General features: G+C 41.0%; 1 protein-coding gene and 2 pseudogenes across 5 annotated transcripts in view; 1 reads left to right on the forward strand and 2 right to left on the reverse strand.

The window, feature by feature from the left end:
• LOC121817806 (small ribosomal subunit protein eS6-like) overlaps nucleotides 1–353 on the forward strand; it is a 730-nt pseudogene extending 377 nt beyond the window's left edge.
• Nucleotides 1–17,890, reverse strand: part of LOC105604842 (small ribosomal subunit protein uS4-like) — an 81,163-nt pseudogene extending 63,273 nt beyond the window's left edge.
• Nucleotides 1–18,642, reverse strand: part of AUTS2 (activator of transcription and developmental regulator AUTS2) — a 1,205,607-nt gene that overhangs the window by 1,085,237 nt on the left and 101,728 nt on the right. The window lies entirely within an intron of this gene.

Below are 18,642 nucleotides of genomic sequence, written 5' to 3' on the forward strand. Positions count from 1 at the left end.
TGTGCCTCGTCGCCCGGGGCCCAAAAGAGCTAGCAGAATCTGCAAACTTATCAGTCTCTCTAAAGATGACGTCTGCCAGTATGTTGCGAGAAAGCCCCTAAACCAAGAAGGTAAGAAACCTAGGACCAAAGCCCCCAAGATTCAGCATCTTGTGACTCCATGTGCTCTGCAACACAAACATCAGCATATTGCTCTGAAGAAACAGCAGACTGAGAAAAATAAAGAAGCAGCTGCAAAATATGCTAAATTTTTGGCCAAGAGAATGAAAGAGGCCAAAGAAAAATGCCATGAACAGACTGCCAAGAGTCAGAGGCTCTCTGAGAGTTTCCACTTCTGAGTTCAGTCAAAAATGAGATGTTCTAAAAGTAACAAACAAATAAGATCCGATGTCAAAAAAGAACTTCAGTTCTTAAAATCTTAAAAAAAAAAAAATATTCTACTTCTTCTGACAACTTTTTTCTAATATTATTTTTATCAACTAATGTTATAAGGAGGCAGTTGCTAGATACTTACGTATCTGAACTGTAACAAATTAAAACTCAAAATAATGTTACAGGACTTTTCTGGTGGTCTAGTGACTTGGGATCCGCTTGCCAATGCAGGGTACATGGGTTCAGGAAGATTCCAGACGACTCGGGCAACTAAACCCGTGCGCCACAACCACTGAGCCTGCACTCTATAGCCCGTGCTCTGCAACAAGAGAAGCCACCACAATAAGAAGCCCAAGCATCACAACTAGAGAGTAGCCTCTGCTCACTGCAACTACAGAAAGCCTGAATGCAGCAACAAAGACCCAGCACAACCTAAATAAGTAAATAAATCTTTTTAAAAAGAACACGTTATAAAATAACAATGTACACATCAAGAAAGCAGAACAGATGTCCTCTCTAGATATTTACCTCCACCAGTTGTTTCTCTCCAACCACATCCTTCATCCACTTACTCAACATTTCTCAGATTTGTATATGGTTGACAATAATAATCCCAGTCCTAGATGATGACTTGAAATTATTTGTAAAGAGGGTAAAAAATTTACCACTGGGGAATTTTTGTGGTTATTAATATTTATCCCTAAGCAGTAGCGCTCAATCAAATGTTTTTCCTTCAGCTCAGCAAAACAAACCAGAAAGCTAACCAATCCTGTAACCTTGAATCCTGATGCGACAGTTTTTGCTTTCCGCGCCTTTAAAAGTGCAATGTTTTCATTTCCCTGCAAAAGTGCTGATCCAGAGCAGGAGACAGCAGCAGTCCTGTGGATATCATTTGTAGTGGAGAAAAGGAAACGTGAGAGATTAAAGAGACAGCTCCCTCAAAGGCCAATGATGAAATGCTTCATGGTCTTTTGAACAGAAGCTTCTTTGAAATAACGAAAAAACAAAACTAAAGATTTGCACAGACCAAAGTCTACAGCAGGGTGTTCTGCAACAGTCTTGCCTCTAACAGTTCTTAAAAGCCATGAAGTGGTGAAATCACAGAGTCTACAGTAGAAAGGAGTCTGGAAATCGTCTAATCATTTTACAGCAAAAAAACTGATGGTCAGCAAGGAAACAGGATTCACCCATGGGGATGTAACATACAATATTGGTGGCGGGTCAGGGGTGATGTCCAAGGGGGTCTGACTCCTCCAGTTGAGAGATTTCTTTTCGCCATCATCACCGATCACCAATCTCCCTTGCTGGCTGTCACTCGGAAATTCCCTGGAGACCCCTCTCCTGCTTGCTAGGATCAACTGATTCTGTTGTTTCCTCTTGGGTCCCAACCACCATCCCCTACCACTGTGCTGCAGGCATCTACCCTCTTCCCAGGTGATTCCTAGATACTCCAAGAAGCTCAGCTTGACTTCTGCAGCTGCCTGAGGAGGCAGACTGAGACTCCTTATCCATTTCACTGAACTACCATTAGAGTGTAATGAGCTGTTTCATATACAAGGCCAGTGGACTGGGGTACTGAAGCTTCCTACAGTCCACCCCGTACCCACTGAATCATTTCTAGCACCAAGTCACTTTCTGACACAGCAAGCAGAAAAGCCTTGGTTTTACCAGCCTTTCTTGCGAAGCCTTAAAACTGCCAATGACTTCTGAGAAAGCCAGGAATAACATCAACTAACATTTAAAGAGCATGTATTCCAAGCTGGTCCTTGGGCGAAAGCATCTACATGTATTTACTGTATATTTCTCACAACCACCCTAGAGAAGGTGCTATTACTATCCTCCATTTTACAAATGCAGAAACTAAGTAACTTTCCCCATGGTCACATAAGTACTAAGTGAGAAAGCTGGAATTGGGACCTAGTTCTAGGACTCTAGGAACATTACTTAATATTGGACACTAAGCTGTTCTATCCTTTGCCCAAGTTTAAACTCTACAAAATGGACCTATTTCAGAGCAATCCTTAACATTTCTTTCTTCTTCCTTATCCAAGTGAAGAAAGCACTCTAAAATGTAGAGTATCCCACATATCCTGAAAGATCTCAGGGAGCTATGCAGCCTATACAACACTCTGTATTAGACCACAAGTCAACTACTCCAAATGACCAAGGCTGAAGTGCTGGGGCGGGGACGGGGGGATGCGCCTCCTGGAGCTGCTGTGAATGACGGGGTAAAATTCAGGATAAAGTGTCCAACTGCCTGGTACACAGCCCTTTGGAACAAGAACTGCTGCGACCTGCAGGTTAATACCAGGAGCACATCCGACATGATCAAATCCTCCTTTTGCTTCTGCTCTGCAGTAGCTCTCACCAACTGCTGACACAGAACCTGTTGTGACATAGAGACTATAAGCAGCAAAAAGTCGCTCCTATTCTGTCTGCTCTTAAGAAAAAAAAAAAAACTGTGCAGGCCACCTCTTAGAAATGGTCATATTTTCTCAGGGTGTGAGTGGCTCTGATACTTTGTTGACACCACATTCCAGGAAAAAAGCAATTCCAGATCTATTTCTCCCCATATTTGTTTGTTTGCTGCACTGGGGGAGGAAGAGTATTTAAGATCTACTCTCCTCATATCTATTTCCATTAAAGGAAAGGACTCCTAACCTTATCCAGTATTTATAAAAGGAATTCATAAATTTCCCCAACAGTATACTTCGATCTGCACTTCAACAATGTAAGCCTATCAATAAAGTCCATTCTTGAAAGAGAAACAGAAGTGCAGGTAAATGAACTGTGTAAGGCCATGCAGCTGCTAAAACATCAGCTAGAGTAAGAATTCCTACCCACTTGCCAAGAGAGTTCTCGGTTAATGTTTTCTATTCTATGAACCAAAATGGCCTTTTCCTCTCCTTTTGTCCCAAGGGCACAGCTTTATCCCTATGGAAAAAACTAAACAGTAACAAGAGCTACTCATCTTCAACCTTTAGCCACTACCTATATACAGTACATCATCATGCATCCAGTAACAAAAGAAACTGCTTTTCATTCTTCTGTCCTTCAATGTGGAGGTCCCAAACTTTCTCCTGCATCCCAAGGTTAGAAAACACATCTACCCCTGCTCTACATCCTCTCTCTCTCCACTCTTCCCTCTTCTAATCCCTCCTTCACAGTATCATTCGGATATTGATTAGAGTTTTGGGTTCACCACTCCCCAAAAGGTAAAGTTCAAACTCAGCAACTTCCCCAATCAGATTTTGACTTATGTACCAAATGTCTTTCCCAACCGTACCTCCCACCCTGCGTGTCAGGTTTCACCACGTACCTGTGCTCCAGCAGTCAAATCAAGATCATTGATGGATTTCCAAACACAAGACTCATTTCTAAATCTTTGCAATGACATTTACCCTCTTTTGTCAGTCTTCAATATTCTTCCTAGTCTTGACCACCAAAACAGAACCACTTCAGCTCCAGTCTTGTGATGAATTGTTTAGTCTCTAAGTCCTGTCTGACTCTTTGTGACCCCCATGAACTGTAGCCCACCAGGCTCCTCTGTCCACGGATTATTTCCCAGGCAAGAATAGTGGAGTTGGTTGCCATTTCCTTCTTCAGGGGACCTTCCTTACGAACCCGTGTCTCCTGCTTGGCACGAGGATTCTATACCACTGATACACCTGGGAAGCTCTCTGTGATGACTATTTCCAACTTATTTCTCAAAGCTCACAGCACTCTCTGCTGAGGTCGTCAGAATTACAACTATGTAACATATTGTAATACAGGAGAGCAACTGATTTCCCTTCTCATTCCAAGATATTACCACAGAGACTCCATAAAATCCACTCCACAAATGTGTATGGATTAGGAGCTGGGAACACAGTAAGCAAGACAAACTGGGTCTGATTTTCCATGGAACTTAATTCTACTAGAGAGAAAAGAGAAAAATATTTCTGTTTTCTACCTCGAGCACAAGTGCTGTAAAGAAAGGTACAGCAGAGAAAGGGAAGAAAGAGTGCTTGCTTTAGATTATTAGGGAAAGTCTCCCTGATAAGGAAGGTTCTATCAGAAAATTCAATCAAGTGAGGGAAGGACTCTCGAGGGTAGGACCATCTGGGGCAGAGTGGAAAGTAAATGTGGCAGCCCTGGGCAGAGTGGACAGCGGCAGGAGAACCCGAGCAGAGTGGCTTCAGGGGGCAAAATCGCCTGGAGCTGGCACCCATACAGCACACTACCCACACCTGGTCATTCTGAATCTCCTTTGGGCATGGTCCCTGCTGCCATCCACTGTGACAACTGGATGCTCTCCCGCTGACGGCAAACACTGCCCACAACACACTGGTCCCCTCTCGCTGCAGCTGGTAAAGTCTTAGCTTCTCAATCTTAAACAGCTTCCTCAGGTTGAACTCCATTTCACCTTCTTTGGGTTTCTTCTGAATTAAGTCTAGAAAATGCTGTGGTCTTACTTTCACATTCTTCAAAACATTTCATAGCCTTTTCTGCTGCAGTTCCCAAAAGATCCTAATAAATCTCCCTGTAATACACGGGGCAGCCTTCTCCTTCTCCCATAATAACAGCAGAGGCTATCTGACTTCCTAAGCAGAATTTTCCTTCCTAAAAAGCAATATATCTGACTTCTTACAAAATTCTGCTCATTTTTTCCCCTCTGTTACTCCAAAGCTTAACTGTTACATGTCTCTACAGTTACTTCATTTCAAAGAAAAGTACCTTTGTTTAAGCAAACCTAACATATGGACTTATGAATTTACTCAAAAGATAAATTGGGCATGACTTTGGTTATAAATGGATTTTTCACTTTCGAAAATGATTCATAATATCATTACTATAAATGGCAAGCTCTATTTCATCCTAAATTTAGGAGTCAATTTTCACACAAATCTTAAGTATACATCATCAGGTCAGGTGAAGTATATGTGTACAATGAGATCTTTCCAAGAGCCAAGCTTGGTCTCCCATCATATATTCTTGGGAATATTATATTTAACCTCTACCAGTTCGGGCTGATTTATAATCATTCTATTGTGAAAGGCTATATATAATTCCTAAAATGCATGTTTCAACATGAAGATGTCTAAAAGTTTAGTAGCTATAAACCCATCAAACCAAGTAGCCTCCTGCTCTCTCCTGGCTGAGATTCCAGACTTATAATTGTTCAGGTAGCCAACCCATATGTTTCCATTTTTCTTACTCACAGTACCATGCCAAATTACTTACACTGTTCTCTGCCACTTCTTACAGAACTCTTCTTGGACTTTTTCTATGCTCACACTGTCTGATCATCAATTTGCATGTCAGTTCCTTTTAATTGGATTCCATCCAACCAGAATTACAGCTGCCTCTCTCTATGAAAGAATAAAGTGATTTTTTCCTTTAACAATGCCAGGGTCCCTACCAGGGAATCAAACTGTCACTCCACTTGCTATTAATTATCCTGAGCTACGCCACTGTTTCCCTTCCTTCATAAAACCCTGAACCATATTCCTTCCCCCTGTGATTAACAGCAGTCATGATGATGCCTTACATCCAATGAGCCAACACAAGAGGGAAATCCAGGCATCAGGCATGGATGACAAGCAGTGACAAGAATATTCTTTAAGCAGAACATTTCACTAAAAGCAAAGTCTCTTATACGAAATAAATGAATCGTGAGGTTAAAGGCTTGTCTTATACATTTATAGGGCAAAAGATCCCTCAACTTCCCATGGCAGTCCATTGTACTATCTCAATCCATGAGGTTAAGACAGGTTTCCTGATACTTAAATCTCTTTAGCCACAATGTAAGCCTGTGATTTCTTGTTTCCGTGGTGATGGCAGAGATATTACCAGCCTCCTCTATGTAACAATTCCCCCAGCATTTAAATGCTCCTATTAAATCATCCTTCAGTCTCCCCTTCTTCATGTTGTATCATACTCAGGAGAGGTACCAGGATGGAAAGGAGTCTCACGATAGTTTCATATGAGACCCAACTGAAGAAATCGAGATTTTTTTTTTTTTCAATTTGAATACTTAGGGGATGTGATAGCTGTCTTTAAAAAAAATTCTCAAGGGCTTCAAGTGTGAAAGAGGAAATTACATTTATTCAATATGACCCCAGAGAGTAAAATAAGAAAGAACCAATAGAAACCTGCAAAGAGAGGGACTTCCTCTCAATATAAAGCAGGAATTTTCTAACAGAAAAAAATGGAGCTGTTCAAAGAAGATATCATCTCCCAAGGCAGGCACATTCCATGTCAGCAAAGGTGCAACAGCCAGTTGGAAGAGATGTAATAATGTGTCTGTAGGCATCTGCAGGCCAGCCTGACTACAACTATCTCTAGCTTCAACACTGAGATTCTATGAAACTGTCAAAGGTTTAGGTGACTGGGGTTTTATCACAATGAAGAGGACTGAGGTTTTAAAGTAATGAGTGACAAGCCTTCCAACACTCACATACAAAGCACATACTCACAGGAAACAATTCATTATACAGGAAAGAGGGGGGAGGCTTTAAATAATTTCATTTCATAGGGAAATGAGCAAAAAATTTCAAAAAAAGTCTTTCCTACTGTGGAGGGGCTTCCTGGTAGCTCAGACAGTAAAAAATCTGCTTACAACACTGGAAACCTGGGTTCATTTCCTGGGTCAGGAAGATTCCCCTGGAGAAGAGAACGGCAACCCACTCCAGTATTCTTGCCTGGAGAATTCCATGAACAGAGAAGCCTGGTGGGTTACAGTCCCTGGGGCTACAAAGAGTCAGACACGACTAACAGCAACTGTGGAGGGTAGAATAACGGCTCCCGAAAGATGCTCAAGGTCCTAATGCCTGGAATCTCTGAATATATTATATGCCAAAGGCAAATTAAGGTTGTAAATAAAATTAAGGATGCTGATCAGCTCATCTTCAAGGGATCACCCTGATTTGTCCAGGTGGGGCTAATGTAATCTCAGAGGAAGAGGAAGGGGTGACTGCAAGCAGGAAACAGAGATGGTGTCATGAAAAGGACCTGGCCTGCTACTGCTGGCTCTGAAACAAAGGCAGGACCACAGGCCAAGGAATGTGAGAAAGTGCTAGCAGCTGGAAAGGAGCAGGCAAAAAGAATCTCCCCTGGAGCCGCCAGAAGAAATGCAGTCCTGCTGACACCTTGACGTTAGGCCCAGAGACACTCCTGCTGGACTTTTAACCTACAAAACTGAAGATAATAAACCTGTGTTGCTTTAAGTCACCAACTGCATGGTGATTTTGTTACAGCAGCACACAGAAAACTAACAGACCCACCAAAGACCGTAATACACCCATACTTTCTCAGAAAGAATGGGTAATATTTGCTGAATAGTTTTAAACAATAGACTCTTAGTACCGTTCATCAATGATAATCTTTGTCTTTTATGAGAAGTACAGAAATCTATATGACAAGTGGAGGTCTATCCAGACCGATATACACTGCTTTAACAACTAGCTTTTAGGTTCCATAGCTCATGTTCATGTCACGTACCTGGCACATTCAATAAAATTTTAGTGACTTAAATTGAAAAGCCAAAGTTCAAATACCATCTTTGGCCCCCTTTGCTGCCAGGTACAAAAAGACTCTCGTTTTAGCCAGTGCATGACTATCATTTAACAATCTCACCCAAGAATTCAAAAAGTGGATGAACTCTTTCCAACCGCCCTCTGTTTAGCTTCTATAGTTAGCAAAAACTGGGACACTGCACATGTGGGCACATCTGAGAAACAGAGCCTTTCCAAACAATCATCTGTGCTCCCTGCTTCAAGAAGGAACAGCTCCAGATTACATTCCAAAAGATCTACTTCCACCCCACTCCCAAGCAGAAATGTTACTACTGTGGGTATGGCTCCTTCAACAATAGAAAACCGTCAAACAAATACCTAAAAATCATCACTTCCTACTTTTATTCTGCTCCCTTCCATCCCCTGGTCTCCATCCTCCACCAAGTGGAAAACGCTGTCCAACTTTCCTGTCCTCATTTTCCCTACAAGTTACACTCACGGTGCTGTTCCTACCAAGGAGCAAGCAGCTGAAATGCTGTGAAGTTTCCACATGAGGCCACAACCACAGAGTTATCGTGGCGGCTTTCCTATTCTCTAGTGCCTACACGCAAGGGGCAGGCGGCCAGTGTCACCCAGGAGTGCCCCGCTGCCTGGAGGCAGGCAGCTGCTGCACAGCCTCTGCTTGCCAATACTGTGCTTGGTTCTATTAGTGGCTGGGATTCTTTAAAAGTGCTTATACCTAGCCCCATATAAGCACAGCTGACCCCTGAACAACACTGCTTCGAACAGTGCGAGTCTATACTTAAATGTGGAATCTTTTCTATAGTAAATACACAGTATACTGCACAATCCCCAGCTGGTTGAACCGTGGAGGCAGAACTGTGGATGTGGAAGAACCATAGATAAAGACAGTCAGCTATAAGTTACATATGGGTCAGGTCAGTGCCCCTAACCCCACATTGTTCAAGAGTCAACTGCATACAGAGCTGTGCAGTCTCTTGTCACATTCCTAGTCTAAGCCACCGTCAACTGCATTTTGACATAAGCCTGACTCTGTCTTCTTTGGAGAGGGGGGAAAAAGAACTTGGGATACAGACATTTAAAACAGATTATATGCAGTTATGGAAGAGAAGGGACATTCTGAACAAAAGAAACATTTACAATCACATATATACTTAATATTAGAAAACCTGTATGTTCTAGAGAATTTTCAATTTAGAATTTTCATTTAGATAAGTATAAATCTTACCACTGACAGAAGTCTCTCTTGTCTTAAAACTTAAACAAACAAACATGAAACTCAAGTTCCCTGAGACTGGCAGAGGGGGTTATTTCCCTATGGGCTCTCAAAATAGACACGTCCTTGGGCAGTCTGTCAGGCCGTGCAGAGGTTCAGAGTGTATAGTCTAGAGTCAGATTGCCGGGATCCTCTCCCACCTCTAACACTTGCTAGAAAAACTGCTGATCCCTCCGTGCCTCATTTCGTTCACTCACAAAATGGAATAATTACAGTAACTAGACCTCACAAGGCCGTTAAGATTAAATGAGCTCACATACATAAATCACTTAGGATAGTGCCTGGCAGGAAGGTAACTCCACCAGTTTATGTAAGTGATCATCACCCCCAGTTTCCCCTCATGGGAAGTTCTCATCATGAGCCTTGGTCACACCATCATCTCTGATCAATGACCACCCTGACTCTAACAACCCAACCCCAATTCCCATCTCTCCACTCTGACTGCTCAACTTGATCAAACATAATCTACTGAGTGGGAAGGGCTATGTATCTGTAGGTTTTGATGGAAACAGACTGGCTTTCAGGAAGAATTCACTGAGAGTATATAGTATGATCCTCCAACGACACCAAGTCTCAGGCTTTGTCTTCCCTTTCTGTGAACTAATGACCTCTAAGGAATCCTTCCACTGGAACACGGCACTTCACTGGCCTATGAATTATCTGCTTCCTAATCTAAAATACGTCCTTCATTGCTTTCTGGATAAGAAACATTGATAGTGCTTCAAGAGTCACCAATGTCCTCTGGGCTGCTACCTACCCAGCATAAAAAGTAGTTAGCTCTTCAGCCATTTATTCTTTTAAACACAGTTGGATTACAATTACTTTAAACACTTCTGAAAGCAGTTTTGCTTCTGCCTCAAGAAAAAAAATTATATAAGCCAAAGAATGGGTTACACCAATTGCTTTAAAGTCTTTCACTGATGTTCAATCTAAGCAGAGTTACCTAGGTAGTCAATGACCTCCTGTGGCTTGACTCCAAATGAAATTTGTCTTCTTCAGAAAAACTAAGACAATGGTGAAAACTAACACAACTGAGATTATTAATAGGTATAACATAAATATGTCTCAGGAACAGCACCAAAGTCTCTAAACCTTTTGAATTAGGCTATGTAGAAAGAGTAAGTGGGCTTCCCTTGTGGCTCAGACGGTAAAGAATCCTAAAGATAGAGTAAGTATAAAATACACATCAAAGTATGCTAAATACTACATGTTGATGGAAAGAAGTCATAAAAGATCAAAATAAATGGGAGACATACTGTGATCACATAACAGAAAATTCAACACAGTAAAAAATTCTCCCCAAATAGATCTGTAGATTTAATGAAATTTCAATCAAAATCCCAGGACAGTATTTTTATAGTTACAGATTAAATTATTCTAAAATTTATACAGAAAAGCAAAGGAACCAATAGTCGATGGTTGAAAAAGAATAAAGTTGGAAAATTAATACTATTAGATATTAATATAAAGCTACAGTCATCAAGATAGTGTGATATTGGAGAAGGGAGAGACATACAAATCTAACAGACAGAAGAATAAAACAGATCCACACATATATATAGACAACTAACTTTCTATAAAGGTGCAAAGGTAATTAAATGGAGAAGGGAAAATCTTTTAAACAAAAGATGTTACAATTGGGTATCATATGAAAAATTAATTCCAATCTATACTTCACATCATACACTAAAACTTCCTCCAAATGAATCACAGACTTAAATGTAAATAAAATCCAACACTACAAAATTTCTAGAAGACAATGTTTATGACCTTGGATTAAGCAAAGATTTCTTAGCAATGACAGGAGAAATATAATCTACAAAAGAACAAACTGATAATTGCACTTTGCCAAAATTTTAAATTCTGTTCTAAAGACAGACATTGTTAATGTGAATGAACAGGCAAACCACAGACTGGAAGAACATATTTAAAAATCATATATCTACAAAATACTTGAATTCTGAATACATAAAGAACTCTTAAAGTCAATAAAAAGAAAACAATCCAGTTTTCAAGAAGTGAACTAAAGATTTGAACACACGCTTCACAAAAGAATATACATGAATGGCAAGCACATGAAAAGATGGTCCACACAGCTAGTTATTAAGGAAACACAAACCACAATGAGATTCTGCTACATGCCTCTTAAAATGGTTAAAAATTTTAATATATTGGCCATATCAAGTGTTGTAAGAATATAGAGGAACTGGAACTCACATAATCCTGATGAGAATGTAATATGGTACAAACATTTTAGAAAACTGGCAGCTCCTAAAAAATTTAAACATATACGTGCCATATGGCCGAGGCATTCCATTCCTAAGTATTTACCTAAAAGAAATGAGACCATACACTCATACAAAGATTGGTAAGCTGATATTCACAGCAGCTTCCTTTTAACAGCAGAAAACTAGAAACAACCCAAATGCCCCCAAAGAGATAAATGGATACACAAACTTTGGTACATCCAAACAATGAAATGGTTTTCAGCAATAAAAAGGGAGTTATTGATACCCACTACCTCATGTGAAGAGTTGACTCATTGGAAAAGACTCTGATGCTGGGAGGGATTGGGGGCAGGAGGAGAAGGGGACGACAGGATGAGATGGCTGGATGGCATCACGGGCTCGATGGATGTGAGTCTGAGTGATCTCCGGAAGATGGTGATGAAGAGGGAGGCCTGGCGTGCTGCGATTCATGGGGTCGCAAAGAGTCGGACACGACTGAGCAACTGAACTATGTAAATAAATCACAAAATAATTATTGCGCTAAGTCACTTCAGTCATGTCCAACTCTTTGCGACTCTATGGACCGCAGCCCGCCAGGCTCCTCTGTCCATGGGATTCTCCAGGCAATAATGCTTGACTGGGTTGCCATGCCCTCTTCCAGAGAATCTTCCTGACCTAGGGATTGAAACCACAACTCTTGTGTCTGCTGCATTGGCAGGCAGATTCTTTACCACTAGCATGACACCTGGGAAGCCCAAAATGATTATATTGAGTAACAAAACAAAAACAAACAAACAAACAAAAAAACTAAAGAAAAGAATACACACTGTGTGAGATTCCATTTATGTAAAATTATTGGAAATGCCAATTAATCTATAGTGATAGAAAGATCAGTGGCTGCCTCAGGACAGGGAATGGAGAGGAGAAGCAGAAAAGAATTATGAAGGCAGCATAGGAAAGCTTTGGGGGTTGGTAAATATGCTCATTTCCCTAAGCATGAAATGGCTGTATGCATACATGCTAAGTCACTTAAGTTGTGTCCGACTCTATGCAACCCCATGGACAGCAGCCCACCAGGCTCCTCTGTCTACAGGATTCTCTAGGCAAGAATACTGGAGGGGGTTGCCATTTCCTTCTCCACTGGTCTTTAGAGGTTAAGAACTAGGTTTATTTCTCCAAATTATTAGCAGTTGGGAGTCTTATATGTATAAATGATTTACTTTTAATAATAAATATGTATTGATTTATAATGTAAATAATAATACAGGTAACTTGGAATTTTAAAACTGGAACATGTAAAGTATTTTCATACAAATCATTAGAATATATTTATTATATTAGAATATATAAATCTACACATTGGAAGATGCTACTGAAATTTTGCCCTACAGAATATAGAATACCACTCTAGAATTCTTAAAATTAAAAAAAATCACCGGTAAGAATTATATGACGACTGTGAAACAGATTCTCCCATTATAATACTAATACTGTCATTTAAAGTTTTGACAACAGTTGTAGCTGGAGACCGGAGCACTTTAGGAGAAAGCCTCATTCTTCCATCAGTTCGATCATGCCCAAAGTATTTCACCTGAATTTCTTGGCCAACTTCTAATCCTAAAGCACTGGGATGTTTAATCTTTCATTGATCAAGCTGTGTGTTGTAAAGCAGTACTGCAGTCATATTTGGATGGAGTTTAACCATTACTCCAATGTCTCTGATTTCAGTTATCGTGGCGGTGTACACTGCTCCAAATTCTAATTGCCGCTCTTGATCATTTTTGCGGATATCAGTAATGAAGTCTCTTGCTTCATGCATGGCACTAGGTCAAAACTGTAATATACTTATATGTGAAATTTATTGTATTATCAATTACATCTCAATGTTTTTTCAAGAATTCAAAAGGGAAAAGTAAAATGAGAAGTAAGAAGCATAATATCTGCTCATGGTCTAATAGTTTATACTTAAGTGCAGGAATCAGACAAATAACTGTGGAAGTACCATAAAGATGGAGATGTGGAATACTATGGACACACAAAGGACAGGCATTATCCTGAACTGGGAAGCTAAATATGATTTTATGCAGAAAACTGAAGTACAGGTGAAGCCTGACTGATTAGATCTATAAGGGAGACTGCTCAGAAGTTCTACCGTTTATTTTTAAAAGTCAATCTCATCTTATTATCACAACTCACTTTGTGTGTATTATTTCATGATGCATACCAATATATGCTTTAGAGACAGTCATTTCCTCAGAACCAATAATCATCTCTTGAAGGATGTCAGCAAACACAGGTTTTATTTTGTTCTGTACACGGGAAACAGTGTAGAACTCAAAGATAGAAACCAAACTAATAATCTGGGTGTTTTTCCCTCTGTCTTTACAAGGCTAGAAGTTAGGGTAAAACTACAAAAGCAGCACAGGAAGTGCTAGTATAAACGGATTAAAGCAAATGTCCTTAGACTCACAAGACTCAAGTTTATTTTATACTAGTACAGACTTAATGTCCCAAAAACCATAAATGTATTTTTCCCAAGGGGAAAGAAAAATGTATTTCTAGTAATTCTAATTTTTCTGCACAATAAACAAAGTAATTTAAATTATTAATGAAGACCTTAAAGGAACTCTAGAAAGAAGTATATTTAAGAGAGGATTCTTTTTAAACACTGGAAAGAAGTACATTTAAAATAGGATCAATCCTTCCACTATTCCTCAAAACCAAACAGTAATTACAGAACACTTGCCCTTTTCTTTTTCTCTGATTCTAACATTCTGTGAAGCATTCCTCCTGCCCAGTTCTAAATGCTAAGCTCATTCTTAAACTATCATTTTCATGTTAAAAACTGCATGGGAGGGGTGCTGGGGGTGTGTGTGAAGGGCACAAACAGGCAAGGCAAAGAGATGGAACCACACAAACTACAGATACAGGTAGTGCACTTCAGTTGTGTTCAACTCTTTGTGACTCCGTGGACTATAGCTCGCCAGGCTCCTCTGTCCATGGGATTCTCCAGGCAAGAATACTGGAGTATTGTCAGTATTGCCATGCCCTCCTCCAGGGGATCTTCCCAACCCAGGGTTCGAACCTGCTACTCTTGCAATTCTTCTGCACTGCAGGCAGATTCTTTACCGCTGAGCCACTGGGAGGTCCATTTTTCTCTATGTGTATTAAATGGATTTCAAAACAAAATACACAAGAAAAGCTCAACCTCATTTTTTAAATATTGATTTCTACGTGTACACTAAATGACGCTTTTGTCCCATGGTCTCAGTCACTATGCCATTCTGGTGCTGAGAAGCAAAGAACAGTCCAAAACAGTCAATAAAAGAAAAGAAAGGATAAAAGGCAAGCAACATGCAAAGAAAACCACTAAGAACTGTATCTGCCATCAAGGTCAGCCCTGACAATCACAGCCTCTCCCAAGGGCGAGCTCAGACTAATCTCACTGTGAGATGGTGGAAATGCCGTTCACCAACTTCGGCATGCTGTGTGCTTCAGAAACAGGTATTAACCACATCTTGTACCTGGAACATTTCCCTCAAACTCCTCTTTCAACAAACAGACAAGAAATTTGGCCAGAGCAATAGAGTGTTAGTTTAACAGATTAAGTTGTTCACTGTCAGAGTCAAGCTGCCTTCTTAAAGATAAGACATGCTTCTTTAAAAGGACTTCTCAGCTAAAAGACTGTAATTTGGAAATTTAGATTTCTGTCTCCTGTATATAGAGACACAACACAATCAGGAACGCACGTTCTCTAACTTAAGCTTTTTTGTAAAAGCTTAAGGATGCTCTTAACTTGTGGAGTAACAGTAAAAACTTAAGGACCTAAGATATGACCCACTATCTAGGTATCATACCCACACCAGAGACTCTCCTAAAAGGATACTAAGGTGGAAGTCTGTCCACTGCATCCCAAGGAGTCCAGGCCAAAGCCTCAATCTCAGTTTCTTCAATTGTCAAATACAGTTTACAACTAGAACATACAACCAGTAACAAGCTTAATTGTAACAGTGGGCATTTAAATTGCTTTTGGAAAACTAGCCAACAACCTGTGGTATACAGCTTCAAATGGATGCAATCTCATAAGCTAATTAAGATCTAAACCCTGACAAACTGTAGCTCTCACAGTGATATACACTTGCAAGCTGCACCCAACTAAGGTATATAAAAGGATAATTTAGAAATTACTTATGGGAATTAGGGGAATTGTTTAATTTGATTTTGCTTTGGCTCTTCCCACTATTTAGAGGGCTGGCTTTCAAGAAGAAAAAGTCTCCCAAGTAGAAAATATCAGAATCATTTGCTTTGTTTAAGTAATGTCAGATCCCTTCATACTTGAGTTGGTTTATTTAGGTGACTTGGGAAGATAATGGCATACTTTTTAGAAATTTTTAAAGAAAAGAAACTTTCAAAAAGGAGGAAGATGTTTTATGTCATGCTACTGAAGCAATGACTTAAATTTGATCAATGGACACAGCTCAACAAGAATCAGGAGAGTTTTCTAAGAAACAAGGATTCATTTCTGCCTCATTACTAACTCCCCCACACTTCTCACTTAATAAAATTCAGAGTTCTGGTTTATTTTATTTAAAGGACAAAAATCATCCTCACGGTGAAAAGATTCAATAGAAGGAAAAATCTTTGGTTTTTCCCTTTCCACCCTGAGTCAGTGTGTGCTTCCAACAAATTCAGAACAAAAGTACCTCAATATCTGGACTGCTGAACAGTAGATGGATGGTTTCAGAAAAGTGCTTATTTTTAAAGAGCCATGAATGACTCTGATTCACCATCTTTAAGGAGAGCACTCTCATGGGTGAAAACTTCTCCAAACTCTCCAAATGGCCAGATGGGCATTACTCAACACTGAGAGAGAGAAGTTACAGTAAAGATACTATGAAGTGAAATTTTCTGCTAGTACTGCAGACCTCCTCAACCCATTGTTACCTCCTGCTGGGGCTCATTCCTGTTGCCAAATTTCACTCCACCTGGATAGCTCAACGATGTATACATGGCACCCACACAAAGCCTCTTCCTGTGATTAATACGATCTAGTTCAAGTCCAGATGAGCTATGCTACCCTTTTTCTGGAAAAAGAATGAAAGAGCCTCAGTCTGGTTTTACAGGGGTCAACGCAACCAAAAAGGAAGAAAGGAGCTTTCCAAACTTCTCTGCCCTCAAGCCAATTCTTCCAAGGTAGTCTAAACTGGGACTCGTTGACCTTGTGCAATCTCACTAAGTCCACCCACTGCAACAATCTCCACAGCAAACAGGCTTTTGTGAAATGTTCGCAGCCCTCAGCAAGGAAGCATGTACTTAGTACGCAAGCACCCAACCAGGCAGGGACGACTTCAGCTGAGTCAAGAGGGCGTCTGAGCAATTTTTGGCGGCTCTGATAAACAAGCATGCAACACCCCTCCCACAGTTTTGACAAAAATGTCCTTGCAGCAATAAATGGAGGGGATTCAGTGTATGACTGCTTATGTGTCAGAGATCCAGTTTTCTCAAAAAGATTCCAAATAAACAACCAAATTTCATGTCCTTCATAAAACATCCACAACATAAAATATCCTAAATCAAAACTCAATTTTTAAAAAAGCCACAAAGCTTGCCTTTCTTCATTACCACATACTACTTATTCCCCTCCCTAAAAGAAAATACAGGAAATAAATAGTGCAAACAGCCACCACATGACGAGGTCCTACCTTGACCCCGTGTATCTCTCACAATAACACAGGCTATATGTTAACCCTGGTGGTTTTTTTTTTTGTTTTTTTTTTTTTTTTCCCACAGCGTGGATATCCTGCTTTATTATCTGAGGCACACGGGCCGCTGCGCCGGCCCTGGGCACTGCCAGGGCTCAGTCCTCCTCCTCCTCGTCACCGGCTCCGGCCCGCCCTGGCCCTTCTTGGCGTTCTTCCTCTTCACGCGGCCCGGGCGGCCCCCGCAGTACAGGGAGCGCAAGGAGAAGTCGATGTGCTCCTGGGAGTCCAGGCGCACGATGAAGGACGGAATGTTCACCACCCGCTTGCGGACCCTGATGTGACGCTGGCGGATGAGCACGCGGGCATGGTGGATGGACTTGGCCAGGCCCAGCTTGAAGACCTGAGTCTGCAGACGTCTCTCCAAGAAATCCTCAATCTTCAGGCCCAGGATATAATCCAGCTTTATCTTGCCCTCGTCCAGCACCCTGATACGGACAAGCCGCCCCAACAGGGCATTACCTTCGAACAGACGCCGCGGGTCTTTCTCATCCAGCGTCAGCAGCTCCCGGGCAGCCTTTCGGATCTTGGCGAGGGTGAATTTGACCCTCCAGACCTCACCTTTGTTCCGGAGCCCGTACTCGCCGATCAGCTTCAGCTCTTGGTCGAGGCGGGACTTCTCGAAGGGTCTCCGCGGGGTCACATACGTTTTGCGACAAACCCAGCTCCGGGCGACCGGCATGCTGGCTCTGTTTGCCCGTCTGCGCCTGAGCGAACGCTCTGGAAACCAAGAAAGAGCTTAACCCTGGTTTAAATACTCCAACTACCATGAACCCAGGCTTCAGCAGAATGTGAGATGGGTGACTAACACCTCTGTGTCCTGCAGGAACGACTGCCCATTCCTTTCAAGAGATAGTTCTAGATTTGCTGACAACCAGCACCCCTGCCCTCAAAGAAGTAATATTTGGTCACTAATACCCTCCTATGTCTGAACTCCAGAATCCCAGTGCTTTCTGTGTACAGAAAAAGACACAAAAAGAAAGTTTTTTTCCAAAAGGTTTTTCTTTCAGTTGCTCATGAAAATGATTATAGGAGAACTGATCAATCAGATGCCTTGAGATATTCCTGCTGCTTGTGTTTCTGCAGATATTAGCAAACGAGTGATATAAGACAGGACTAGGTAAGCTAAACATCACAGCATCCTTTCTGAGCCATTCAGACTTTACTTGAACAAATGCAGCTTTTACAAAGAAGATTCAAAGGATCAAACATGTCACTCAGAGCTCATTCTCCGAGTCCTCTTCAGGAATCTTAGAAACAACCTAAAAAGCAAAAAGCTAGAGGAGGCGGCCCTACAGTCAGTATCCCAAGACCAGCAATCCGAAATACTAGATGCAGAGCCTCTAGTCAATTTTTTGTTAAGTCAAGACCATAAATATGCACTGCCATGGTACGGGAAAGGGCTCTCTCTCACACCTACTCTACAAGGCAGACAAGCACTAAACTGTACAGAAACAGGGTTATTAATTTTTTCATGTGCATACTAAGTCA

Source organism: Ovis aries, chromosome 24 (assembly GCF_016772045.2).
Source record: "Ovis aries strain OAR_USU_Benz2616 breed Rambouillet chromosome 24, ARS-UI_Ramb_v3.0, whole genome shotgun sequence".
NCBI classification, from domain to species: domain Eukaryota; kingdom Metazoa; phylum Chordata; class Mammalia; order Artiodactyla; family Bovidae; genus Ovis; species Ovis aries.